We start from the raw sequence: 21,881 nt of genomic DNA, 5'->3' as shown, positions 1-21,881 counted from the left end.
AATTCCTTCGTCCAAATCCCATTGAATTGAAAGGGAGGATCAAGGCCCAAGAAGATGAAAGGAGGGGAAAAGCATTACTGCAAGGTTAACATTCCAGGATCTAGGGGCTAAAATAGTTTATTGCAACATCTTCAGGTTTTGGACATAATCCAGCTCCCATGAATATCAGTAGAAATGATTTGTTGTCTTTTTCTGTTTCACTAAATGTTGCATCAAGCCACATCAAAATATTATTCTCTATGAGCCAAGTTGCTTCCCAGAGTTCTAACTTTTAAAATGTTTAATAATACAAGCAATAAAGTGGGGAGAGAGTCAGAAGGGAAGATGTCAGGGTCAAGATCCTGTTAGTTACTGGAGAGCCCTTTGGCATCATGACCAATGAAACATGCTGGAGGAACCAACTGTGTCTGGGTATGGGGTGGAAGGAAAAAAAAAAAACACTGCACATTAAAAAAAAACCCTAAGGGCCTGTACATGGCTTCTTAAAAAGAAATCTCTTTGGGTCAGCTGGGTGTTACAGGGGCTTTTTCAAGGTTTATTTTTATAGACATCTTTCTAAAGCACATGCAATATTTAGAAATATTCCTCTTTTCCAAGACAGTGAGACTTATGCCTCTATACCCCCCACATCTCTCAGGTTGTCTTGAGACAACACTTGGGGCTTTGTCATTTCCTAGGTATTTTTAGAATAAATATTTTGGTTTTTGCTGTCAATCTTCAGCTTTTTCACTTGGAATGTGATTAAGTATAACCTTAGCCTTCACTCCTGCAACCCCCTGAGCATACTGACGGGTCTTCTGAGCTTCTAGGGTTTATTTTTCATTTTGCAGTAAGCAAAATTCCTGTTTGGAAATGCATTTTGGTGATTCATTTGAGCTAATACATTTCCAAAGTAAAGACAAACGAAGCTCTGTTATTGATTTACCAGACTGGTGCTACGAAGGCTCTGCAATGCATTTTCTTCTCACTTCTGTTCGTGTGAGGTGTAACTGAATCAGAATAAAGTGAGAAAGGAAACTCATGCACTACTGCTTGAACCCATTAAAATGTGTCTTCATCAAGCCAATAAGTGAGTGGGAGAGACATTAAGAAGTAAAAGCATGGGAGGAAGGACATATGTTAAGACACATTTTGAAAAGGGATGGAGCATTGTTTAGACAGAGAGCTACAAGAAGATTGTGCCAGATGGTAAGAGCGAAAGAGGAGAAGGCTTTGGCACCAGTAGTGGTGACATTTTGGGAAAGGAAGGGACTGAGCAAGACTGGTGCTACATGAGCAGATAGAGTGGGAAGGGGACTGCAGAGGGAGCGAAGATTTGTGAGATAGTCTGGAGGCAATCCAAGGCCAGTTCGAAAGCAGAGAGGTCAGTTTGTACCTGGAAACTGAATATTTCAGGAAACACTTCTGATCTACTTATTCCTCGTGGGTGGGAATAAAATTGATAGTGTGTGTCTACTTATTCATTGGTTTGTTCAAATGAAAACAACATGGGTGGCTTTCTTTAATGCTTCTTTTTTTTTTTTTTTTTGCAACCTAAATATAGATACATTGCATTGCTTTTTGATTAAGTACATTAGCTGCTTAACTCTGAGATGATCAGAAAAAAGTATAATTATATCTTCAAAGCCCATCAAAACATAGTTGGTGTTTTGTTTCATTGCTTTCTAATAAACCCTTCTTTTCTCATTCAGGGAGAGCAGTGGTTGCTTTGTGCTAATGTGTTGTGTTAGGAGTAGGTGCAGAATTTTGAGTTTGATTTAGCCAGGATGCTCAATTTGAGTTCATGAATTATAGATCACAAATGGAAAATTACTATTGAAATTTTGGGTTGAAGAAAAAGAAGGAAATCTTGGATTTAAAATCTAAGCAGATGACAGTTAATGGATAGCAGCAAGAAGATGGAGCATAGGAGTATCATAAAGAAAAACTAATTGGAAACGTGATTGATGCAGGGAGAAATAAAAAAAAAAGAGGGAACTGCAAGTGAATGATATTCAGGCAGGAAGATTTGGGTTTCTGGTCTTGATCATGATGCTTTCAGCAGTGTTAGCCCTCTCATTTTAATTGAGCTACTTCCTTTTTAACAGGATAAGTCTGATCTGTCTCACACTATCCAATTTGTGCATGCAATCTATTTCTGTTCTTGATGAACACATTATGTGGGGGTATTTTTTTCCCTCAACTTTTCCTTAACAGTAACTGAAAATATGCACATCTCATAGACTATAACCTCCTCGTTTCCTTTCATTTATTTTATTGATGGTGTAGCTGGCACCAAGGAAAAGACCATGGTGTGGGGTGAGGTAGCAGCTTGCAGTGAGGCACGGTGCTGTTTGTTCTTGCTGGCTGAGTGATGTGATGCACTAGGTCTTCATCGGAGGAGTGCTGAATAAAAGAAGATTTATGTTCAAATCACATGCTTTAAATATTTCTGCTAAGTGCTAGTTTGCTCTTTGGTGTTTAGCCTGAAATTTAAAGCACTGAGGATTAAAAGGATTACAACATAATCTTAAATAATCCTAAGTGTCATTTACAGAGAGATGGTTGTAATAACTGAATAAAACCATGTTAAGGGATGGCAGTGTTGTCAGTCAGCAACTGGAACAGAAACAGAGCCTGTGTCACTTTGTTGTTCTCCTCTTGCCTTTTTTTGGCTTAGTCTGATAATGGGTAGGTGTGTTTTTATGTGAGTTATCAAAAAAGAAAATAACTTAATGGGCTGCTTTTCAGTCAGTGTTGATATGGTGTTTGAAACACCAGTAACTAGGTTAATTTGCAGATTTTTTCCAATATTCCACATTTCCTAATTTTAGTAAACTTTTCAACTGGGTCTTATTCTTCCCCCTGTTTTACTCAACCTCTACTCGAAGTCAAACACCCTTTTAATTTGAAACTCAGCCCAGACTCCGTGGAAGATGTGCTCTTGACCTCTGGATTTTTAATTCTGGGGGTTCATTAGCACAAAGTCCTGTGGTTGTACGCTATTTCCTTGAAGAGGTTTTGGGAGATTTCTCTCAGATAATTCAAAAAAGAAAAGGAAAAATAGGAGAGAGGTGAAAAGCACAAAAAAGGTCACGAGCAGCATATTTATGAATCGATGAAGCTGCTTTGTTCTCTTAATAGCACCATTCATTTAACTAACAGGCTTTTTTTGGTTCCTTTAGTCATAATTTTACCCTATTCACCGAGTTCACTTTTAGGAAGGTTCCCATGAGGAATTTCTGGAGTTCTCTGGCTGGGCTCTTGCCACAGATGTGGTGTGATGCCGTTTTTTGTTTCGATGCACCGCAGCTGTAAGGGGTCACTCAACCCTACACAGCTAAGAAGTTATTTCACAGATAGAGAAAGCTGTGTAAGACCTACAGTGTTCCACCAGTGAGACAGCTGAAAGTACAACTGCACCTATGTGTAATATGAAAGAATTTATCTTGCAGCTGTTTCATATATAATAACATTTATGGCACTGATCCTGGGTAACTCCCTTGTCCTTGAAGCTCTCCAGCTTTGTCCAAGCGAGTAATCTGAATGATAAGCTATTTTGTTCTACATACTACAGGATCAGGATAGTGTCTGGATGCCTCCCAGGAATGGTTTAAGTCACTGCTTTTTGCCATGGGAGGGATCATTTTTGTTTCCACAATCTCTCTAGAGGAAGCACTGAGAGCACGACGTGGAGGGGCTTGGGTTTGGATTGGTATTTGGGTTTCTTTGTGTGTTTTTGAACAGAAATGCTGCACAGAGGAGGGAAATCTAAAAAAGCCACCTTGCAGGCTTGTGGTGGTCCTTATCAGCAGTTGGAGCCTGCTCCCACCCAAAACCTATCCCAGAGTTAGTCCCATTTCCTGAGCCTGAGAGGGCTCTTGCTTTCAGTTCTGAGTTGTGCAGGAACCTTTGCTGGTTTTGAATCTGATGTGCATTTGATGGATCTTAAACCACCATTTTGTCCACTTCTGGACCTCACTGCTGTGTATGAGGTTTCATTTCTATCCCAGAGACCTGAATATGTTATTGCCTATTAAAAGACTTGCCCACATCACACAGTCATTTAGTGGTATCAGAAAGAGGTTAAGTAACAAACTTAAAATGAGTTTTTTTAGAAAAACACAAAACCAAGAAATGGTCTTCATCTTCAAAAGAAGCGTGGCTGGCAGTTTGAGGGAGGTGGGACCTCCTCTTTGAGCACCATGGAGTTCCAGGACAAAGGGAAATTCTTTCCCCCTGCCAGAGGGCAGGTTTAGATGGGATATTGGGAAAGAATTCTTCCCTGTGAGGGTGGGGAGGCCCTGGCACAGGGTGCTCAGGAAAGCTGGGCTGCCCCACACCCGGAAGTGTCCAAGGCCAGGCTAGATGGAGCTTGGAGTGGAAGGTGTCCCTGCCCATGGAATGTTAAGGTCCCTTCCAATCCAAACCATTCTCTGATTTTACATAAGTACTCTTTATTGTTTTAAGTGGGAGATCTTGAACACAGCGATGTGGAACAGCCTGACAATTGTGGTTCTAGCTCTCTCTTCTGGTTCTAGCTCTCTCTTCTGGTTCCAGCTCTCTCTTCTGGTTCCAGCTCTCTCTTCTGGTTCCAGCTCTCTCTTCTGGTTCTAGCTCTCTCTTCTGGTTCTAGCTCTCTCTTCTGGTTCCAGCTCTCTCTTCTGGTTCTAGCTCTCTCTTCTGGTTCTAGCTCTCTCTTCTGGTTCCAGCTCTCTCTTCTGGTTCCAGCTCTCTCTTCTGGTTCCAGCTCTCTCTTCTGGTTCCAGCTCTCTCTTAATGGCAGTAAGGTCGTTAACTGGCTTGTTAATGACCTTACTAGCAAAGCTCCTGCCAAAATATTCAGTAAAACCTTATCAATGAATGCAGATAATCTTCTGACTTCTCAACATGTCTACTATTTTCTGTTGTAAGCTAAATCCTACAAAACACATGAATGATTTTTTTTTCCCATGTATTCAGTTGTTCTTTTCTTAATTTCTTTCATTTTGAACATCTTGTAAGTTTTAATGTATATTTTTGGTGATCTAAATAGAAAAGTAAGAGTGACAGTACATAGTGAAAGAGGAAAACCAGCTTTGGTTGTGAGGAAAGTTTTGCAGGAAATAGAAAATTGCACACAATATGCATTTTAAGCTTTATAAAATTAAGAAGTCACTTTGGCTTCTCAAGACTTTAATATGATATTTTAAGGTGATGATGAGGAAAGACCTTTAGATATCCTTGGTAATTTTATTTGAAGTTATTTAATTTATTTTTTATGTATGGAAAAGGGAGATTTAACTGTAACCACTTCACCTGTGTTGACAGTAGCTGCCCTTGGGACCCAAGGAGGTGTTGGGGTGTCCCCAGAGCACAACAGGCAGAAAAACCAGCTGAGAAAGGAAAAGATCCTTATCTAACTGAGAATTAGCAAGAGCCTGGTAACTGGAGCACTCTGGAATAGACAGTTCCACCCTTGTTTCAGAAGTGTTGGGTGAGGAATGGTCAGGCTTTTCTCACCTGTGTCTCTCTTTTCAATCTGATTTTACTCATGTTAGCCCAAAGAGAACATATGGAAAATGAACTGGAATTCAGATTGCTCAGTGATTGCTCAGTAATGGACACAGAAATTCTTGATGTGATTCATGTTCTAAGGAATATCAGGCAGTAAAGCCAGTTTTCCCTCAAAAAAAAAAAAAGACAGAGGGACAGAAGTCGTTGCCTCTGTGATACAAGCAAAGCTTTACACAAGGACAGGAACATACAATCTGTAAGGACTTCAGCTTCATTTGCATAGGAAACCTTAACAAAAATGAAAAAAAATCCTTTTCTATGACATATACAAAATATTTCAATATTTTGCTATTTCAATATTCTAGCTATAATCAATTTGGAAATAGAGAAGCAATCAACAGGAGGGCAATCGACTGACAGCACTGTGCATTTAAAAAGTTTGGGAAACTGAGTATTCAACCTCTGTAATGGAATTTCAAGGAACTTCTCTATCAATTTAACCTCTGTAATGGAATTTAAAGGATTTCAAGGAACAGCAACTTTATTCATAAAAAGGACAAACCAATTAGTTAAGTTAGACGTGCCACAAAATTATAGTTAATGTGTTTCTCTCCATTGCTGAGCCTGCTTTGGGGTAAAACAAACCCCTCAGTTATGTCAAAAAGGCCTTGTGTATTTTGTGACTATAGAATCAGAAAATTAGTATCTTGTTTATTGTCTATAATCTTGTATTATTATTAAAAGAAAAAGTTGAAATCCTAATTACCACTTTTTTTAATGATGTGAAAAGGTTGTTACTTTTCAGCAATAGTGAGGTCCACTCCTGATAAGCAATGTTTTGTTCTAGTTGGCTTCATGAAAAAAGATTCAAAATTCTCAAAAAGCTTTGGTTGATTTGTAGATATGTAAATATTATCTTACCTAGGGAGGTACTTTTTTTTTTATTTTTCCCTATTATTGTCTTAAAACATTTTCAGAAAAAAAATGTCCTGAAAAGTGTAACTCCAACAACTCACAGAGGTCTTGGAAAGGCTTGAAAGCCTGAAGCTGAAGCTGCCCTGAGCAGGGTGCTATGGTGCTGCTGTCTGTGGCACTGCACATCACCTCTGTGTGACACCCACTGCAGGCCACGGCCTCCCTAAATGCTGGACAACTCCAAAATCCAATGGAAAATCAAGCCTAAATTTTCCATGAAACCAGGCTGATTTTAAAACCTCACAATCTGTATTCCCCCAGTTTGACATTGTGTGTGTGTAGAAGTCTGTCTGCTGAAAGTGGTGGTTAGAATAGCTCAGTATGCTTTTTAAGAGCCCATCTTTTGGCAAATCCAAGTGCTGACACGTGAGTGCCTGTGATAGGTACGAGTGCCTGTGCGTGCTCATACACATGTGCTTCTCCAGGAATTATCTGAATCACTTAGCCCGTGATAGCCACGCTTGCAGCTTTCACCAGTGCAGATGTTATTTGTCCATCAGTAAAGAAAATATTTATTTCAAGCCACAGGCATTTTCTGTGCTGCAGGAATAAAACATAGCAGCAGTTAATGCTTAATGTGCGTGTGACATAATTTTGTCGGGGACGGAAGCACGGCTGAGCACAAGGAGCTGGACAAATCTGTGAGAGCAGAGAAAGCACCTTGTGCCTTGGAAAACGCTGACCCCACACGAGACAGCAACCTGGGCGAGGTGACAGAGGAGCAGCTTATTTTTTCCCATTCCTTTTTTCTTTTTTTGGCCGAATTCACAGAGGCTCGTGCAGTTGGGGAGGGGAGGAAGGGGGCTCGAGCGATGTTATTTTGTTTTGCGGCTGAAGGAGCGAGCGGCGCTTTGCAGCTCCGGCATGCGGAATGGGGCTGCAGCCTCTGCTGCATTATTCATAAACATATTGCTGCCATCTCGTGGGCAGCGCGCGGGCGGGCAGGGATGCAGGCAGGGAAGGTGGGCAGGGATGCAGGCAGGGAAGGTGGGCAGGGATGCAGGCAGGGATGCAGACAGGGATGTGAACAGCAATGAGGGCAGTGGATGTTGACTGGGATGGTAGGCAGAGATGCAGGCAGGGAAGGTGAGCAGAGATGCAGGCAGGGAAGGTGGGCAGGGATGCAGACAGGGATGTGAACAGCGATGAGGGCAGTGGATGTTGACTGGGATGGTAGGCAGGGATGCAGGCGGGGATGTGAACAGTGGTGCGGGCAGGGGATGCAGGCACTGGAAGTGGAGAGGAATATGGGCAGTGGAAGTGGGCGGTGGATGTGGACAGGGATGTGGGCAGTGGAAATGGGCACTGGATGAGAAAGTGGATGAGGGCAGAGATGTGAACAGTGATGTGGGCAGGGATGTGACACTGGATGCGGGCCGTGCATACGGGCAATGGATGTGGACAGGGAAGGTGGGCAGGGATGTGAACCATGATGTGGGCAGTGGATGCAGGCAGGGATGTGAACAGCAATGTGGGCAGTGGATGTGGGCAGCACAGGCAGCCAGGGCTGCCCAGTAGGTGCCCAGGACCACCAAGGCTCTCCCTCTCCCCATGGACTTATCCTGCAGGGCACTCTGAGCATTTTAAAAACGTCTTTCAACCAAAATCAGTGCCTGGATGGGTAACTCAGAGCAGTAGCTGCTCTAGAGAAAGGTGTCCCTACCCAGGGCATGGGGGTTGGAACAGGTGACCTTTCCCTTCCAACCCAAACCATTCTGCAATTGACATTAATTTAACTGGTTTCTGAACCAACCAATACTAATTTTTTTAATAATATCCCCATAGACCTGTGTTCTCTAAATTATTCCTTAGGTAGTAAATTTATGTTTTAAAATAGTGATTCTCTTCTGATCAGCTGGTAGGGAAAAGGTAAATACCTTCACAAGGACAAGCTGGCTCAAGATAAAGCATGCAATGAGAATTATGGCTACAGACAGTCAGTAGGGTGAACTTGATAAAGCACCTCTGATGTGAGTGTGGCCCTTGTTGCTGTGTTTTGTGCATTTATGACCCAGGGAAAATAGTATTTTCTGGCAATCAACAGCTGAAAAAAATGTAAGAAATGCAAAAGAAGACTGGATTTCCTGGTTCTTTAGTATTTTAAGGCTTAGTGCTTCTCTTAATGTAAAACAGTTAAATTAATTCAAAAGAATTATGATTTTTCTTTTTTTTTAATTTAATGTAAGCTAATATAAACAAACAAAAAAAAAGTATCTTGCTAGGTGCCCAAACATTCCCTTAATTTATCAAACTCTTGGGGAAAAAAAAAAAGAGAAAAACGAATCCTAAATTAACTCACTCAGAGATAATCAAATCTGACTTGTTTACATGTTTGGTGCTGGTATTTCTGTGTTCAGCCACTACATTTTTTAAAATCTTGGCGAAGCCACTTGACTCCATTTTTTTGTGTTTCTCTTTAATGGCTGAGGCAGATATTTGGAATTGGCTGGGCATGGGGAGCCTTGGCTGTCCTCTCTCTGAATTTGTGTGCAGAGGAATGCCAGAGGAGAGGTTTGGGATTCACATTTTTTGTGTAGGAGTGATTTCTCTGCAGACAGGATGTTTTTCTGGATGCTTGAAGGTGTTCGGTGGACAATGGGAGGCAATTTAAATGCAAGGGGGGAACTGCAGGCAGTGACCTGCCCTCTCTTTTAGATACAACACCTCTGGTTTTCAGCCGAGCAGGAATTCCTAAACTGTGATTCATGGACCACTAATGGGATGGGGAGACGTTTTTGAAATGGTAATGCAAGGCCAGTCGGCCTGAGAAGACATTTAAGGTGGTTCCCAGATGAAAGGAAAACCCACAAGAACGTTTTCCACCAGGGACCCTGACTTTTCAAGCCTTCTCCTCGAGTTTATTGATTTTGAGGATGCGCCTGCAATTGATCCCAGTTAGAGACTTTTTATATGGATTATGGGAATTGTTAGAAATTTGAGATTGAGTTCAGGAGCTGGATTTCTTGAATTCTGGAGTGTTAGGTTTTTTTTTTTTTTTTTGGTTTTTTTGGTTTTTTTTTTTTTTTTTACGGTTAAAAGGTTTTATTGGGGTTTTTGTTGTTTTTGTCTTTTTTTTAAAATTAATTTATTTTTAATTTTTATTTTTACATTCATAACCTCTGCTCTGATTTGGGGTAAAAAAAAATTCCTAGGAATTTCAGCCACTACATCTGCAATTGCATCTGTAAAACACAGTGATCCAAGAAGTTTAGCAAACATTTTCTTTGGCAAGCAAAGTTGCAAGGAGGGGATGTGGTTTGTTTACCATTTCATTTAGAAATAGTCTATCAAACTGAAATTATCAAACAACTTTTACACTTAAAATCCACAGCACTTCAGTCACACCCCCATTTTTTTTTGTCCTTGTAATAGTCTTGATTCCTACAAACACATTATTATTTGAAATTTTAATAAACCTAAAACCTGGAATGTGTTTAGCCTCCCTCAAGTCAGAGTTTGCAGGTAAATTGTCACAGATTGAGCTTTAAACTAATTTTTCTGGAGGCAAAGTGTACATTTGTATATGTGAATATTTACATGAGAGCACATTTTAATTTGGTAAAATGGGAGCCAATTACTGTGATTCTCTTAAGTAATAGAATAATTATTATTATTTTCTATTATTTGTACATAGTCATCACTAGGTGGAGGCATACTTTACATATTCTATTGAACATGTCATCTGTTATGGACTGAGATGAATTGCACTGATACTGCAGAGTTAAGGGAATGATCCCATTTTTACCCCGAGCTCTTGAAATAACCTGTTACCACCCATGCCCAGCTCTCAAGCAGACTAAGCAGAACTGAGTTTCAACCACTGAAAAACAATTAAAAATGGATAATTTTTAATCACATGCTGCCAGAAATGTCTTGAATTAATTCAGAAAAATTGTTAATGTGTGGTAAAGTTAAAAGGAGGAAACAAAGCAGGGGCCACGGAGCAAGAGGTTGAAAGGACAAATATCTGTTTCTTTCTGTACCTCATCCTGCAGTACTTAAATCAATATGCAGTGGATTGGCTGGGTTTTTACTTCTCATTTTAGCTGTGGTGGCAAAGCCCATTCCCAGTCCATCCATCTCTTCCTTGTGGGGCAGCCTGTTACAGACTGGGCAGGTTGGATTTTGGCTGAGGGTCACAAGACTTCCTCTGCTGATGTTAATGCAGGAATTTCACCCAAACTCCCCTGATTTACAGGGGGGTAGAGAGTGCACATCTGTGCAGGTATGAGTAGCACCATGATGATTCCTTTTTCCTTCTTTCACTTTATGAGCTGGCAGGGCTGGCTCTGTGCCAGGTGATCCTTGGCTGGCACTGCCCAAGCCCTCTCTGAGAGGCCACAAAAAGAAACTTTTGGCTGTGAATGTGGGAGTCTGAGACAAGAACTATGCTTCTCCATACTTGGAATACTGTGTTATGACTCTGCATCTTTTAATATCCCCTGACTTTTACTGTTGGAGAAAGAAGAGTGATGGTGCATAGATTATAAAGAAAATACACTTCATTCAGGAAATAATCCCAATTTTTTGGGGTATAAAACACATTGTCTTCTGTAAATGCTGAGAAAAGTGGAGTGAATGCATTTTTACATCTTTGCCATTTCAGTATATTTCAGAGAATGGAGTCAGGATTGTTGAGAGAGCTGCTCCTGAGCTTTGCAGCTTCTCCTACCCCCCAAACTGGCACAGTGGGCATTGCTGTGACTCCCAGCTTTGTCACCTGGCTTGGGATGCTCTGCCCCTGATGGGCCTGAACCCCTCCGTCCCCTGGGATTGAGTGCCTGGAAACAGACCCTTCCATGAAGTGTAACAGACAGAGGTTTAAAAACGCTGTAATATACCTGAAATATGCCCCTCTTGTGTTGGTTTGTTGTTTATATATATTTTCCTGTATATTCTCTTTTAATTTTTTTTAATGATTTGGAATCACACTTTTAATAATTATATTCACAATCTAAAATTAAATAAACATTGTGTTTAGTGCTCGAGGAATTGCCAACCAGCACTCAGGAAAGTATGTCCAGCAATTTATCAGCGTGTAGAAAATAATTATAGCAATATTTTGAAATGCATTGGTTGTAGTTTTGTTTTGATTTATAGAATGTAAATAATCAGTTTTCGTTCTTCTGTTTCAAATGACTTTTTTTGAAGTAAGGCTTTTGAATAAGAGTCCTTCAAACCAAGCTGTTACTCCTGGGAAATTCTGTAGTGGTATGTTACTGGCATTTGAAAAATGCACACCTTCTGAGAAAAAACAGGAAAATTCTGTCAGACAGACTGATGGGAATTCCCAAGTTTGGAAATGCAAGTTCTGTTGGAAAACAATGGCAGCACAATTCAGCTAGGGCTGCAGTTGGAGTGAAAAGGAACATGTTTTCACCATTGCATACATTTTTCTTCTTTTTCTTCTTTTTTTTTTTTTTTTTTGTGTGTGTTTTGTTTTGTTTGGATTTTTTTGTTGTCATTCTGGAAACAAATATTCTACACGACGATCAGTTAAAAAGTGCAAAGTAAGGAAAGAGAGAGAGTAATGTGTGTTGGAACATAACATAGGCTTTACCCATGTAGAAAAGTGTGAAGAAATATGGTGAAATTGAATGTAAACAAAGAAATGGGGAAAATGAATGTGGGAGTGAAGAACTGTGTGCAGGCAGTGGGAAGAATGTAATCCAATAGTAGAGATCAAAGGAAGGGAAGCCAGTTTTTTCAAATATTCCATAATAACTTCAATGCAGCAAGGTAAAGGATCTGAACAAAGGGTCAGAACACCACAAATGGGGGAGAGGAGAAAACATTACACGCAGCGAGGGGCACGCAGTTTATTGTCATTACTTTTGTTTAGGATCAATTATTTTCTCCCATCTCCTGGCATTTCAGGACTCTTTTGTAATTGCCAGCACTGTTTTCCTCTCCCTCTCCTGCACACACGCTCCGTCTCGCTCCCCCTTGCAGGCAACACTTCTCCTCTCGCGCAGATTTGAGGGGGTAGGAGGATCTCAGGGGTTCTTTGCAAGATGCTCGTTTCCCACTGCAGACTGTGGCATTGCCAGGACTCTTCAGGGGACTCTCTGCCAGCTATCCTTAAAAGCTTGCAGAGGAGTGGGAGAAGATTTGCATACTGCCCAAGCAGGGCCAGATTTGAACCCCCCTCTCTGCTGAGGAGTTTGTTACTGAGTAAATAACGACACCCAAATCGCTGCAGCTCCTGCACTGGGCTGGGTGCTGTGCTGTGCCAAGCTATTGGGGTCTGTCCCTTATTTCTTTTCTCTCCCCAGTCCTAAGATGCTCCTTTTTAATAATTCAAACAGAGATTTCTTTTCACCTGCATCCCCCCCGCTTCTAATTTTACCTTTCTCTGCTCTTGTTTTCTTTTCCCTTTCCCTTTATTTGTATTTTAATAACATGTTTTAAGCCATTTTTTTTTCTCCTGTTCTCAATGTGATGACAGTGTATCCTGATGGAAAGATAATAATGCCCAAGGAGGTTTTCTTTTATGAATTCTGCTGGTGTTACTTTCACATGCACAAATATATCATCTTGATTTCTAGCTCTGGGTCATTTCATTGCTCTTGTATGTCTTGCTACGAGATGTTTCCTGTAATTAAAAGATTAGGTTAAATAGATTATTTGTGCTGCCCTGTCTACATAAATGTTCTTTTTCTCTGCCTCTAGATACTGGCTTTTGTGTTTTAAGGCAATGTTGTGTACATGGAGTTGCATCATGTCTCCTTTGTCTTTAAGCTGCTGATTTATTGGTAAGAGAAGCAATCAAACAAGACATTTACTGCCATAGCCTCGAAGGGTCAGTGAATTAACAGGTGCCAATAAGTTCTGAGGAAGTGTTTTAATCGTTTCTAAAGTATTTAATTAATGGACTTTCTTAGAGGCGTGGTGACAGAGCAGACATAAGGCTGATAAATATTTAATGCTTGTATCTAGGGAAATTTTTCTCCCTTTCATGTAATTTGAGGTGTTTACTAATGGAAAACAAAACCTAAATTGTTGTGAGCATGCAATCAATGCTAAGCTGCTATTAGATTGTCCAGGGTTTGGATACCTATCAGGAATTAATCTGCATGTGCTGTGATATTCTGCATTTAGAGCTGGTTTTGTTTAGAGGGGATTTTGGAACTGGGTTACATAGCTGGATATCTGTGCATTAGATAGCTATGTTAACACTTATGGGCTGTTTCAGGTAGACTCTATGAGCACAACTTATTGAATATTTAGTATGTGCATGGCTGTTTGCTTGGGCTGTCATGGTTTCAGCAATTTCCACTCATAGGGTGGCAGTAGAAAAGAGACTGCAGGTCCCAACATCCTTGTTGCTCTAAGTGGTGTTCAAAAAACTTTATTTAAACCATGACACGAGAAATGCCATAATTATACTTAAAAGTTTGAGAATAATTTTTTCTAATTTACAATAAATTTGGATTGTTTCACCTTGAAGGAACATTTTCCTACTTGTTACTTTCCTAAGTTTTCACTCCTTTCATTCTTAAAAAAAAAAATCAGCTGGGTATAAGCTACATTTGATTGTATATAATTCCTCTTGCTCTTGAATTCTCTTTGTTCTGTTCCTATGAAAATAAAATTCTTTTTTTCCTTTATATCCCTACCTTAAGGAAGAAAGTTTTGTGGCACAACAAGTGTGGCTCCATTAATTAAAGATCCTCTTCTTGCTTTCCCTGGCTGGTCTGAGCTTTGTTAAGCCACGCTCTGCAGTTTGCTGTGGCAAACAGGAATGCAGAGCCTCTGGAAGGAATTGATTCTATTCTTGTTGCAGTTCAGCAGAGCTCTGATCCGCAATGCTCCAGCACACCTGGCTGTTCCAGAGGCCTTTTGCCATTGTTAGTGCAGCAGCAGGCTGGTTATTGGGTTATAAGGGTTAATTTTGTCCTGTCAGGAAGGGGAAGTTGTGGGGTTGCAGGACTGGGACAGGGCACTGACCAGCAGTGCTCTCACTGGTGACTGCCTGTGAGCTGCTCGGCTCTGCTGATCATTTCTAATTATGATAGCACGCTGCTGGAGTGACAAAAAAGCATTTATGTAGTGCCCAGTCCTCTTGACCACACAGAAAATTCAACAAAGAACATTGTGATTTAGTGACAACATTGCTTTATAATCCCTGAGCTATAAATGGGGAAAAGACAGAAAACATGTAGTGCCTGTAGCACCTGAGGAGGGAACAGGAAGCTTCCTTGGAAGTGGCTGATCATGAGAGAGTCACAAAAACAACTTCTGGAGGTGTCTCACATAGATCTATGGACATGATGTGATGCAAGGGGCAAAGTATTTGTGATGAAAAAAAAAAATTCTTATCAGAATTCAGCTAATATGTACTATATACTACTTGCATAGTAAAGTATATTCCATAGTGCACTTTTTTCTTTCCCTCAACCTTTACTTTGACCTGCTTTTCCTCTGTGCCTTTATTAATATAATTGCTATTTGAAATCCTTTTATTTGGCATATATGATGTGTCCATTTGTTAGGGCTAGGTTTGAAGTCATCCACATTTTCTTTCCGGCTCCGTAGCATGTAGAGAAGGATTTGCTTATAATCAGTCAAGGCAAAATAATTGGGAATAGGAATAATAATACGGCAATGGGGCAAAATAATTGGAAACAGGAATAATATAAAGTAGAAATGGCCAATGTATTTGTCAGCTCGCCTGCAATGGTTTTGGTTTTCCACTTGACTCAGTGAATGTGTACATGGCACATGGGGGCAGGCAGGCCTCTCTGTGAGTCTGATGTATGCAAACCTGGAAATGCAGTTATCACAAATATTGATTAGATCTGTTGATGTAATTAAAAATACACATCTGCCTCTTTGAGAATGCAGCTCCCTCCTTGGGTCCTTGGTTTCAGGCTTTCAGAGACAACTGTGCCAATCTGAGCAAGTCGAACAGTAACTTCGTTTGGACAAACTCTCACTCTGCTACTTTTTGTTCATAAATGCAGTTAACAAGTTCTTTTGTACTTCTTTGAGTGTTAATTGATGTAAACAAAGTCTGCATTTTATCTAATCCCACTGAAGCTTGTTAAAATTAGAGATGTGCCAAATTATTCCAAAGCAGGTTGTAAAGTAAGTGAACCATTAGATCCACTGGCTCACAAATGGCATAGACAATGTGTGCTCTGTTTGCTTCTTTTTCAGGGACTGTTTATGTCAGAACTTTCAAATCACAGGTTTTTTTGCATCTCTTAACATTGTGTTTAGTTAATCTGTATGGCAGAAATATAGCACAAGCAGCAGGGCTGAGCATGCCTAAAGCTATTCCTAGAAAAGTCCATATATACACTCCTAATTGAGCATACCTAGCAATCAGCTCTGCTAATTTCTATATCCAGCATTCCTTTCTCACAGGCCCGTCCATTTGTTAGCATTTTCCCTTTGCAGGACTGGGATTTGCAAAATTGGTTCTTGCCCAATGTGTCATTTCAGAGGTGGCAATCCAACACACAGGGCTCTGTGCTAACCTCAGCTGAGCCTCCAGGATACAGGGTGAGCACTAAGGCATCATCTCTATGGAGAAATTAGGGGGGTTGATACAAGTGAATGGAACTGATGGTCCTTCTGTCCTTTCCTGGTAACTAGGCTGTCCTCACCAGAGGCTGTCCTCAAAGTCTGGTTGCTCAGGGCTGCTGTGATTCTGCTCTTCTCCACACCTTAATCTGCTCCTTTGACTTTTGGAAAATTATTATTTTCCATCTCCTGTCTCCTCTCCAGACTTCAAGGTCTCTGATATGCTGTGCTGGTACAGGACAATGCCCAGAGCTGCTGTGCCTGCACTATGAGCACAAAAAGTCTCCACTCCTGCTCCAGTCCCCATCCCTTCCTGACTCAATTCCATCTGGGTTCTCTCAAGTCTTCTGACACTTAACCATGAAGTTCAACATCTCCTCTAAGTCTTTTAAAGCTGGGTGTGATGTCTCCCCACTTAGACCTTCCCTGCAGGGTCCTACTGATAGAGGTGATGGGTTTGTTCCATACATAATTTAAGATGTATGACTGGAGCGTTGTGTTAATAGGAGTGATAAAACCTTATAAAATAGCAAATAAAGGACCTCTCAGCCTGGTTTTCAAGTTTTACTTCAAGTTGTAAAGGATCACCAGGGATCAGTATCCTACAACTGCATGTTTTGCAGCAATGGCAATTATTCCCACCAGAAGTTTGATTCCTAACTGATAAATTGAGATATTGTGGTTATGCAGCAGGAACATTCACTGCTGTCCTCAAGGTGAAGGAGAGCAAATCTCTAGAGGAAGTGGCTAGTGCTGGGATTTTCCTGGGCTTTGGGAACTGGCTAGAAGAGCTGATGTACCCAATTAGGAACCAGATCCATAAACACCCTTACTGACCTGGTTAGCTAGCAGTGGTTTTATTTTTGCTTAATCACCAGTGCTTTTTTCCAAACAAAAATGTCTTGTGGACAATGCCTCTCTCAGGTAAAGCTGAGATAATCTGGTGAAGCATGTCAGAAAAAAGAGATCTCCAAGATCAGTGTGTATAGATGTTAACTTTCATAATTCTCTGTTTTTTCCTAGCTGCCAGCACCATAGTATCTAATCTTTCTAGCAAACAGGTGGCTCTTGCAGCATGCTTTACAATCAGTCAGACTTTGCCTCAGCCTAATTTGCTTAATCATATTAATTAATTACTTTTGTAAATGTCAGAAAAGTTCAGCAGACATTTTACTTTTTAAAAAGATTTTTGAAGATCTTTCTAGTAAATATGTAACTTTGAAATATCTGCAGTATTTTTACTGAAATTGCATAGTTACTCAGATTATTCATTTCAAGTAAACTATTCAACTTTTTTTTCCTCAGTCTTTTCACTTAGCAAATTGACTTAGATTTCTATGAATTTATTTCCTATTTTATCTCAGTTTAATTAGGTGATGCCAATCAATTTCATCCTGTGATCTGTTCTGCTAGTTACACTGTGGCATTTTTCCATTTAATACACCCTCTGATTGGGTTCTCTAAGTATTAATGGTAGGTAAGCACTATGGGCTAGAAATTATTTGGGTTTTTTCCCAAATGCCTTTTATTTATGTATACCAAGATTTCTTTGCTGAAGAGTGAGGGATTCTTTTTTTAAGTACTGGAAACTCCAGGAGTCGACTTGAAAGAAGGAAATTAAAAGAGTAATGTGCCTCCTAAAGGTGGAACTCAGAGAGGTGTTGTAAGCCACCTGTCTTGACCAGGGACATTTGTTAACCAAAATGGTGACACTGTAGTCTTCATTTAATTAATAAAATAAATGACAGGTTGAGAACATTTACAGAAAAATGCTTGATAGTTTTGTGCAGGGTTTTTTTGTTTGTTTGTTTGTTTGTTTTTTGGCTATATCTGTGTTGGATGTTATGTGGTTATTTAGTAAGGCTCAGAACAGAGGTCAAGGCATAGGTGATTCTCTGAATGACAGTTCTGAGCACCAAAATATTGACTCTTTATAGAACTCTGCAGTCACTGAATCATACCAGACTTAGGTGAAATGAAGGAAAGCAAATGCTCCTACCTCCAGAAGCCTTGGGGGAATCACTTGAAATAAAGCCTAATTGACTAACAAATCTACAAATGGTGCTTTTCCTTACATCTGACCGTGTAGCACACCTCCCATAATTTCTTTGTGCTAACACATTTTCTGGCTAATGGCATCTGATGCTGCCAGTCGGGGTGTAGGAGATGTGCTCCAGATGTGCAGTGTGGGATCACTGTCCTGCAGCAAAAAGTCCTTCTGTTCCCATCTGTAAAAGTGTTTAACTTTGAACAGGGCAGTGATGGTTAGGAAGAATTTGTAAATCCTCTTTTCTTCAGTGTCTATGAAAGCAGGAGACTTTTATATTAAAAATAAGTAAACCCGAGAAGCTTAAAAAAACCCCAATTTTCTGCCACATGTTATCTTCAGGTTAGTCATCATCTCTTAACTCAAGGTCAAGCCAAGAAAAGCATTTGGTTTGTTCCTCCACCATGGGTGCTTCCAGCTTAGAACCCATCCTAAGTTGCAAACCTTTGGGATTTCATTATTGTGCTGTTGTACTGTTAGTGCTGCTCAAGATGTTTGTTTGGGTAGGAGCTTCTGATTTCCCAGCCATGCATGGGGGTAGCAGACACTGTATAGAGCAAAAGGAAGCTGAACATGAGCACGAGGGGTTGTTTTAATTGTCTAGGAATTTGTCTCTCATTCTGAGATGGCTGTGTGTGGTATTTTTTTTTTTAATGAAACAAAATGAAGGTTGCACCACAACTTGGCCTTGTTGACTTTAAAGTGCACGAAATCTCACCAGCTCTTCAGTGAGCGTGGGGTACATTTAAGCAGAAGAAGGCAGATTTTGTGTGGATCTAGACCAATTGATGTTTTTTTGGCAGAAACAATAGAAAACATATTACACTGTGTTTTTATGTTTGTTTCCTCACACTGTGTGGTTTTGTCTGGTTTCTCTGCAAGCAAGGTTCAAGCTGGCGAGCCACACAGTTTCCTTTTGATTTCTTTGTTGTTCGTTTATTGGAATTTGAGATTGGAAGCAGATACAGTGGATGCAAACCCGAGCGAGCCAAAATGTTTTCAGTCTGCCTGTGCAGCCCTGCCTGAAAGCTCAAGTCATTGAATTTTATACAGCAACGATATTAAGCTAATTCTTCCAACTCTTCTGGAATGTATATTTCCATTAGGATGGATGTATTCACATAAACTAGTTATTTTAATATTCTTCTGAACTGGAATGCAATTACTCACTCAAATTAGCCTTTCAAAATATTGACTAAAGGGGTTATGACATCCTGATCCTTCATGAGGCTGTGGTCAAAAATTCAAAGTTTGTCAAGATTCAAGATGCAGGCACATGAAATGGAGTATAAATGCAGGTTATGTATACTCCATCTGCAGCAATAATATTTTAAAAACTTAATCAGTATAATACTGCTTGACAGAATAGCACAAGATAAACTAATATTTTCAGTTCAATTGCATAAAGGCAGTTTAAAAATAGGCCTTACCATTTGATCATGCATTATTTTCCCTATGAAAGAACATGTGGAAACACTAAGAAATGATAATCCAACATAAAATATACAAATGTACAAATTTTATCCAAATGCTCCAGACAAGCCAATATGGCAACCAGTATAACATACTCTGCCTCTCACCAGCATGCTTTCAGCATCAGTTCTTAAGGGGTTTTTTTAATGTTTAAATATATTTGATATTTGTTTAATCCACAAAAGGGTCCAGGCAAAGCACTGGGGCACCAGTGCCTTCACATCTGAAGCTGTTCTTTAGCATCTGGCTCCCACCTGCCCACTTAACATAATTACTCAACATCAAACACTGTTTTGCTCATCTCCAGACTTCAAAGCCTCAAAGGAAAGTCCTTGTGCTTCTCTAAGGCCCTGCCATGGCCATCACTGGCACTGGTGGTAGCACTGGCACCATCACCCACAAGGTGCAGGAGGGCGAGGGAGAGTGCTGAGACCCAATCCTTTTCCCTCCATGTACATGTAGCAGGAAGTTCAGGATATTTTTCCTGGTGTAGTTCCTTTAAGAGGGCAAAAAAGGCCCTTGTTGTAGGTAAGAAGACCAGAGTGCTTGTTCTGGTGTCTATCCTACTTTGCATGCTTATCTCCTTGTCCAGGTCACTTGCTGTGAACAAAGGCACTGAGCCTTACCTTTGTTGGAGTAAGACTAAGAGGTCCTTTCTTCTGGCTTGAGACAGCTTTGCTAGTCTCCATCCCTGGGTTTGAGTTGTGTTAAGGAGCTGTCTGGTTCAGTCAGGCTCATCCATCTCCATTTCCAGGTTGTTGTGACGTGGAGCTGCTCTCACTTGGATCTCCACTGCATACTCACCATGTGCAGTGGAATGGCCCTTCCTCAGCTTCACAGGAGCTGGGGAACATCCTAGATGGTGGTCAGAAGATAGAGAGAAGTTTCTCTGGCCATTCTCTCTGAAGTGCATTTGCTCACATCACACCCCTCCTCAGCACAGAGTTCCTGAGCTTGAGCTCTCAGTGCTCTTTCCCGGGTGGCACAAAAGCTGTGAGATGGTGGGCACACCTGGCACACCTGCTGTGAGAATTGAGAATTAAAAACCTTCTGAATTAAAAATCTGGCTTTCAGAAACGAGACCCAGGCTGTGAATATATGCAGAGTAAACAGGTCTCAGAGAACAGAAGCCGCAGGTAAATCATCTGGTTTGTGTTTTTTTCTAGATATGCTATGCTATGGAGGTGTTACTCTTTCTTATTTTTGTAGCTTTCCTTTAACTTGTGGTGATTTAGAGACATTTAGATGTTGTTTTGTAATGCAAAATGCATAATCCTCAAAATATGTGGAAAGCAAAACTTTCCTAAAAATGTTTTACTTTTCTTTCCTGCACAGCTTAGTGTGTCAGGCAAATGATAAATATCAACAGTGTTTTCAGAGCAAAAATACTTCAGATAAAGGGCAGAAACAAAGAAACTGCGTGTCGGGTGCGTTCAAATGGGAGTGAATTAAGAGTCTTTGATAGCAGTTATTCTGCTAGTCCAAATAATGACTAATTACCACGGCAATCCTTATGTTCTGTGCCATACGGACCCCACCATTCCCACTCAAAAACACTAATGGCAAATATACATTGCAAACAGATGCCATGTGCACATATCATCTGAAAAGGCTTCTAGGAAAACAAGATTGCTGGTCCTTGGATGGAAGCAGAGCAGTTGTGCTGCAGGATGGCAGAGCACCAGTGATTCCCATCCCACAAGAGACTCCCCATCTGTGCCACCACTGCAGGAGCACAGGGATGGAGTGAAGGAGTAAAGCCTGGCTCAGGTTTGAACACAAATCAGCCTCTCTAGGTACAGCTTTTCTGTGCCATGAGCACACCTGGCTCTTAGAATATTACATCTGAGCAGACTGAGATGATTCTTGTTAGGTCCAAGCCGGTGTTGGTGCTCAGCTGTGGGGAACAGCTTTGGAAAACAGGCTGGATAGTTTGGGACAACACCTCTCTCTCTAAGGTGTTGTCTGGAAAAGGGGTGTTTAAGGTCTTTCCAACCCCAGAAATTAATTTCCCTCTGCCTGTTTCAAGGTAACTTCTGCTCAGTTTGGTGTGTTGCTGGCTGGACCATGGATGTCCCTGTTACTCAGATCACCTTCAGGGATCTCTGAATTAACAAATAAAAATTGCAGATTTGTAGTCCAGGGGTTGGTGCAGGTCCCCTGGGAACAGGAAGGAGGAGGAGAGGGCTGTGAATTGACACAACTGGTACCCTGGTACAGCCCTGGGATGGGCAGGTGCTCTGTGGATCAAAACTCCTGCTGGGTTGCAGCTGCTCCTGTAATCCCACCCTTCTGTCATTCCTGCAGAGGCTCAGTGCAAGCTTTGGCTTTAATAATGAACCACTTTCGGAGGGGAAATAGGCCTGTAGGCAATATATTT

The 21,881-nt window shown here is 40.8% G+C and overlaps 1 protein-coding gene across 1 annotated transcript in view; it reads left to right on the top strand.

The window, feature by feature from the left end:
- ARHGAP15 (Rho GTPase activating protein 15) overlaps positions 1 to 21,881 on the top strand; it is a 320,557-nt gene that overhangs the window by 58,432 nt on the left and 240,244 nt on the right. The gene's annotated exons all lie outside the window — the stretch shown is intronic.

Source organism: Serinus canaria, chromosome 7, assembly GCF_022539315.1.
Source record: "Serinus canaria isolate serCan28SL12 chromosome 7, serCan2020, whole genome shotgun sequence".
In the NCBI taxonomy this organism is placed as follows: Eukaryota; Metazoa; Chordata; class Aves; order Passeriformes; family Fringillidae; genus Serinus; species Serinus canaria.
Note: the sequence above shows the minus strand (reverse complement) of the source record. Positions and strands in the feature narration are given on the sequence as shown.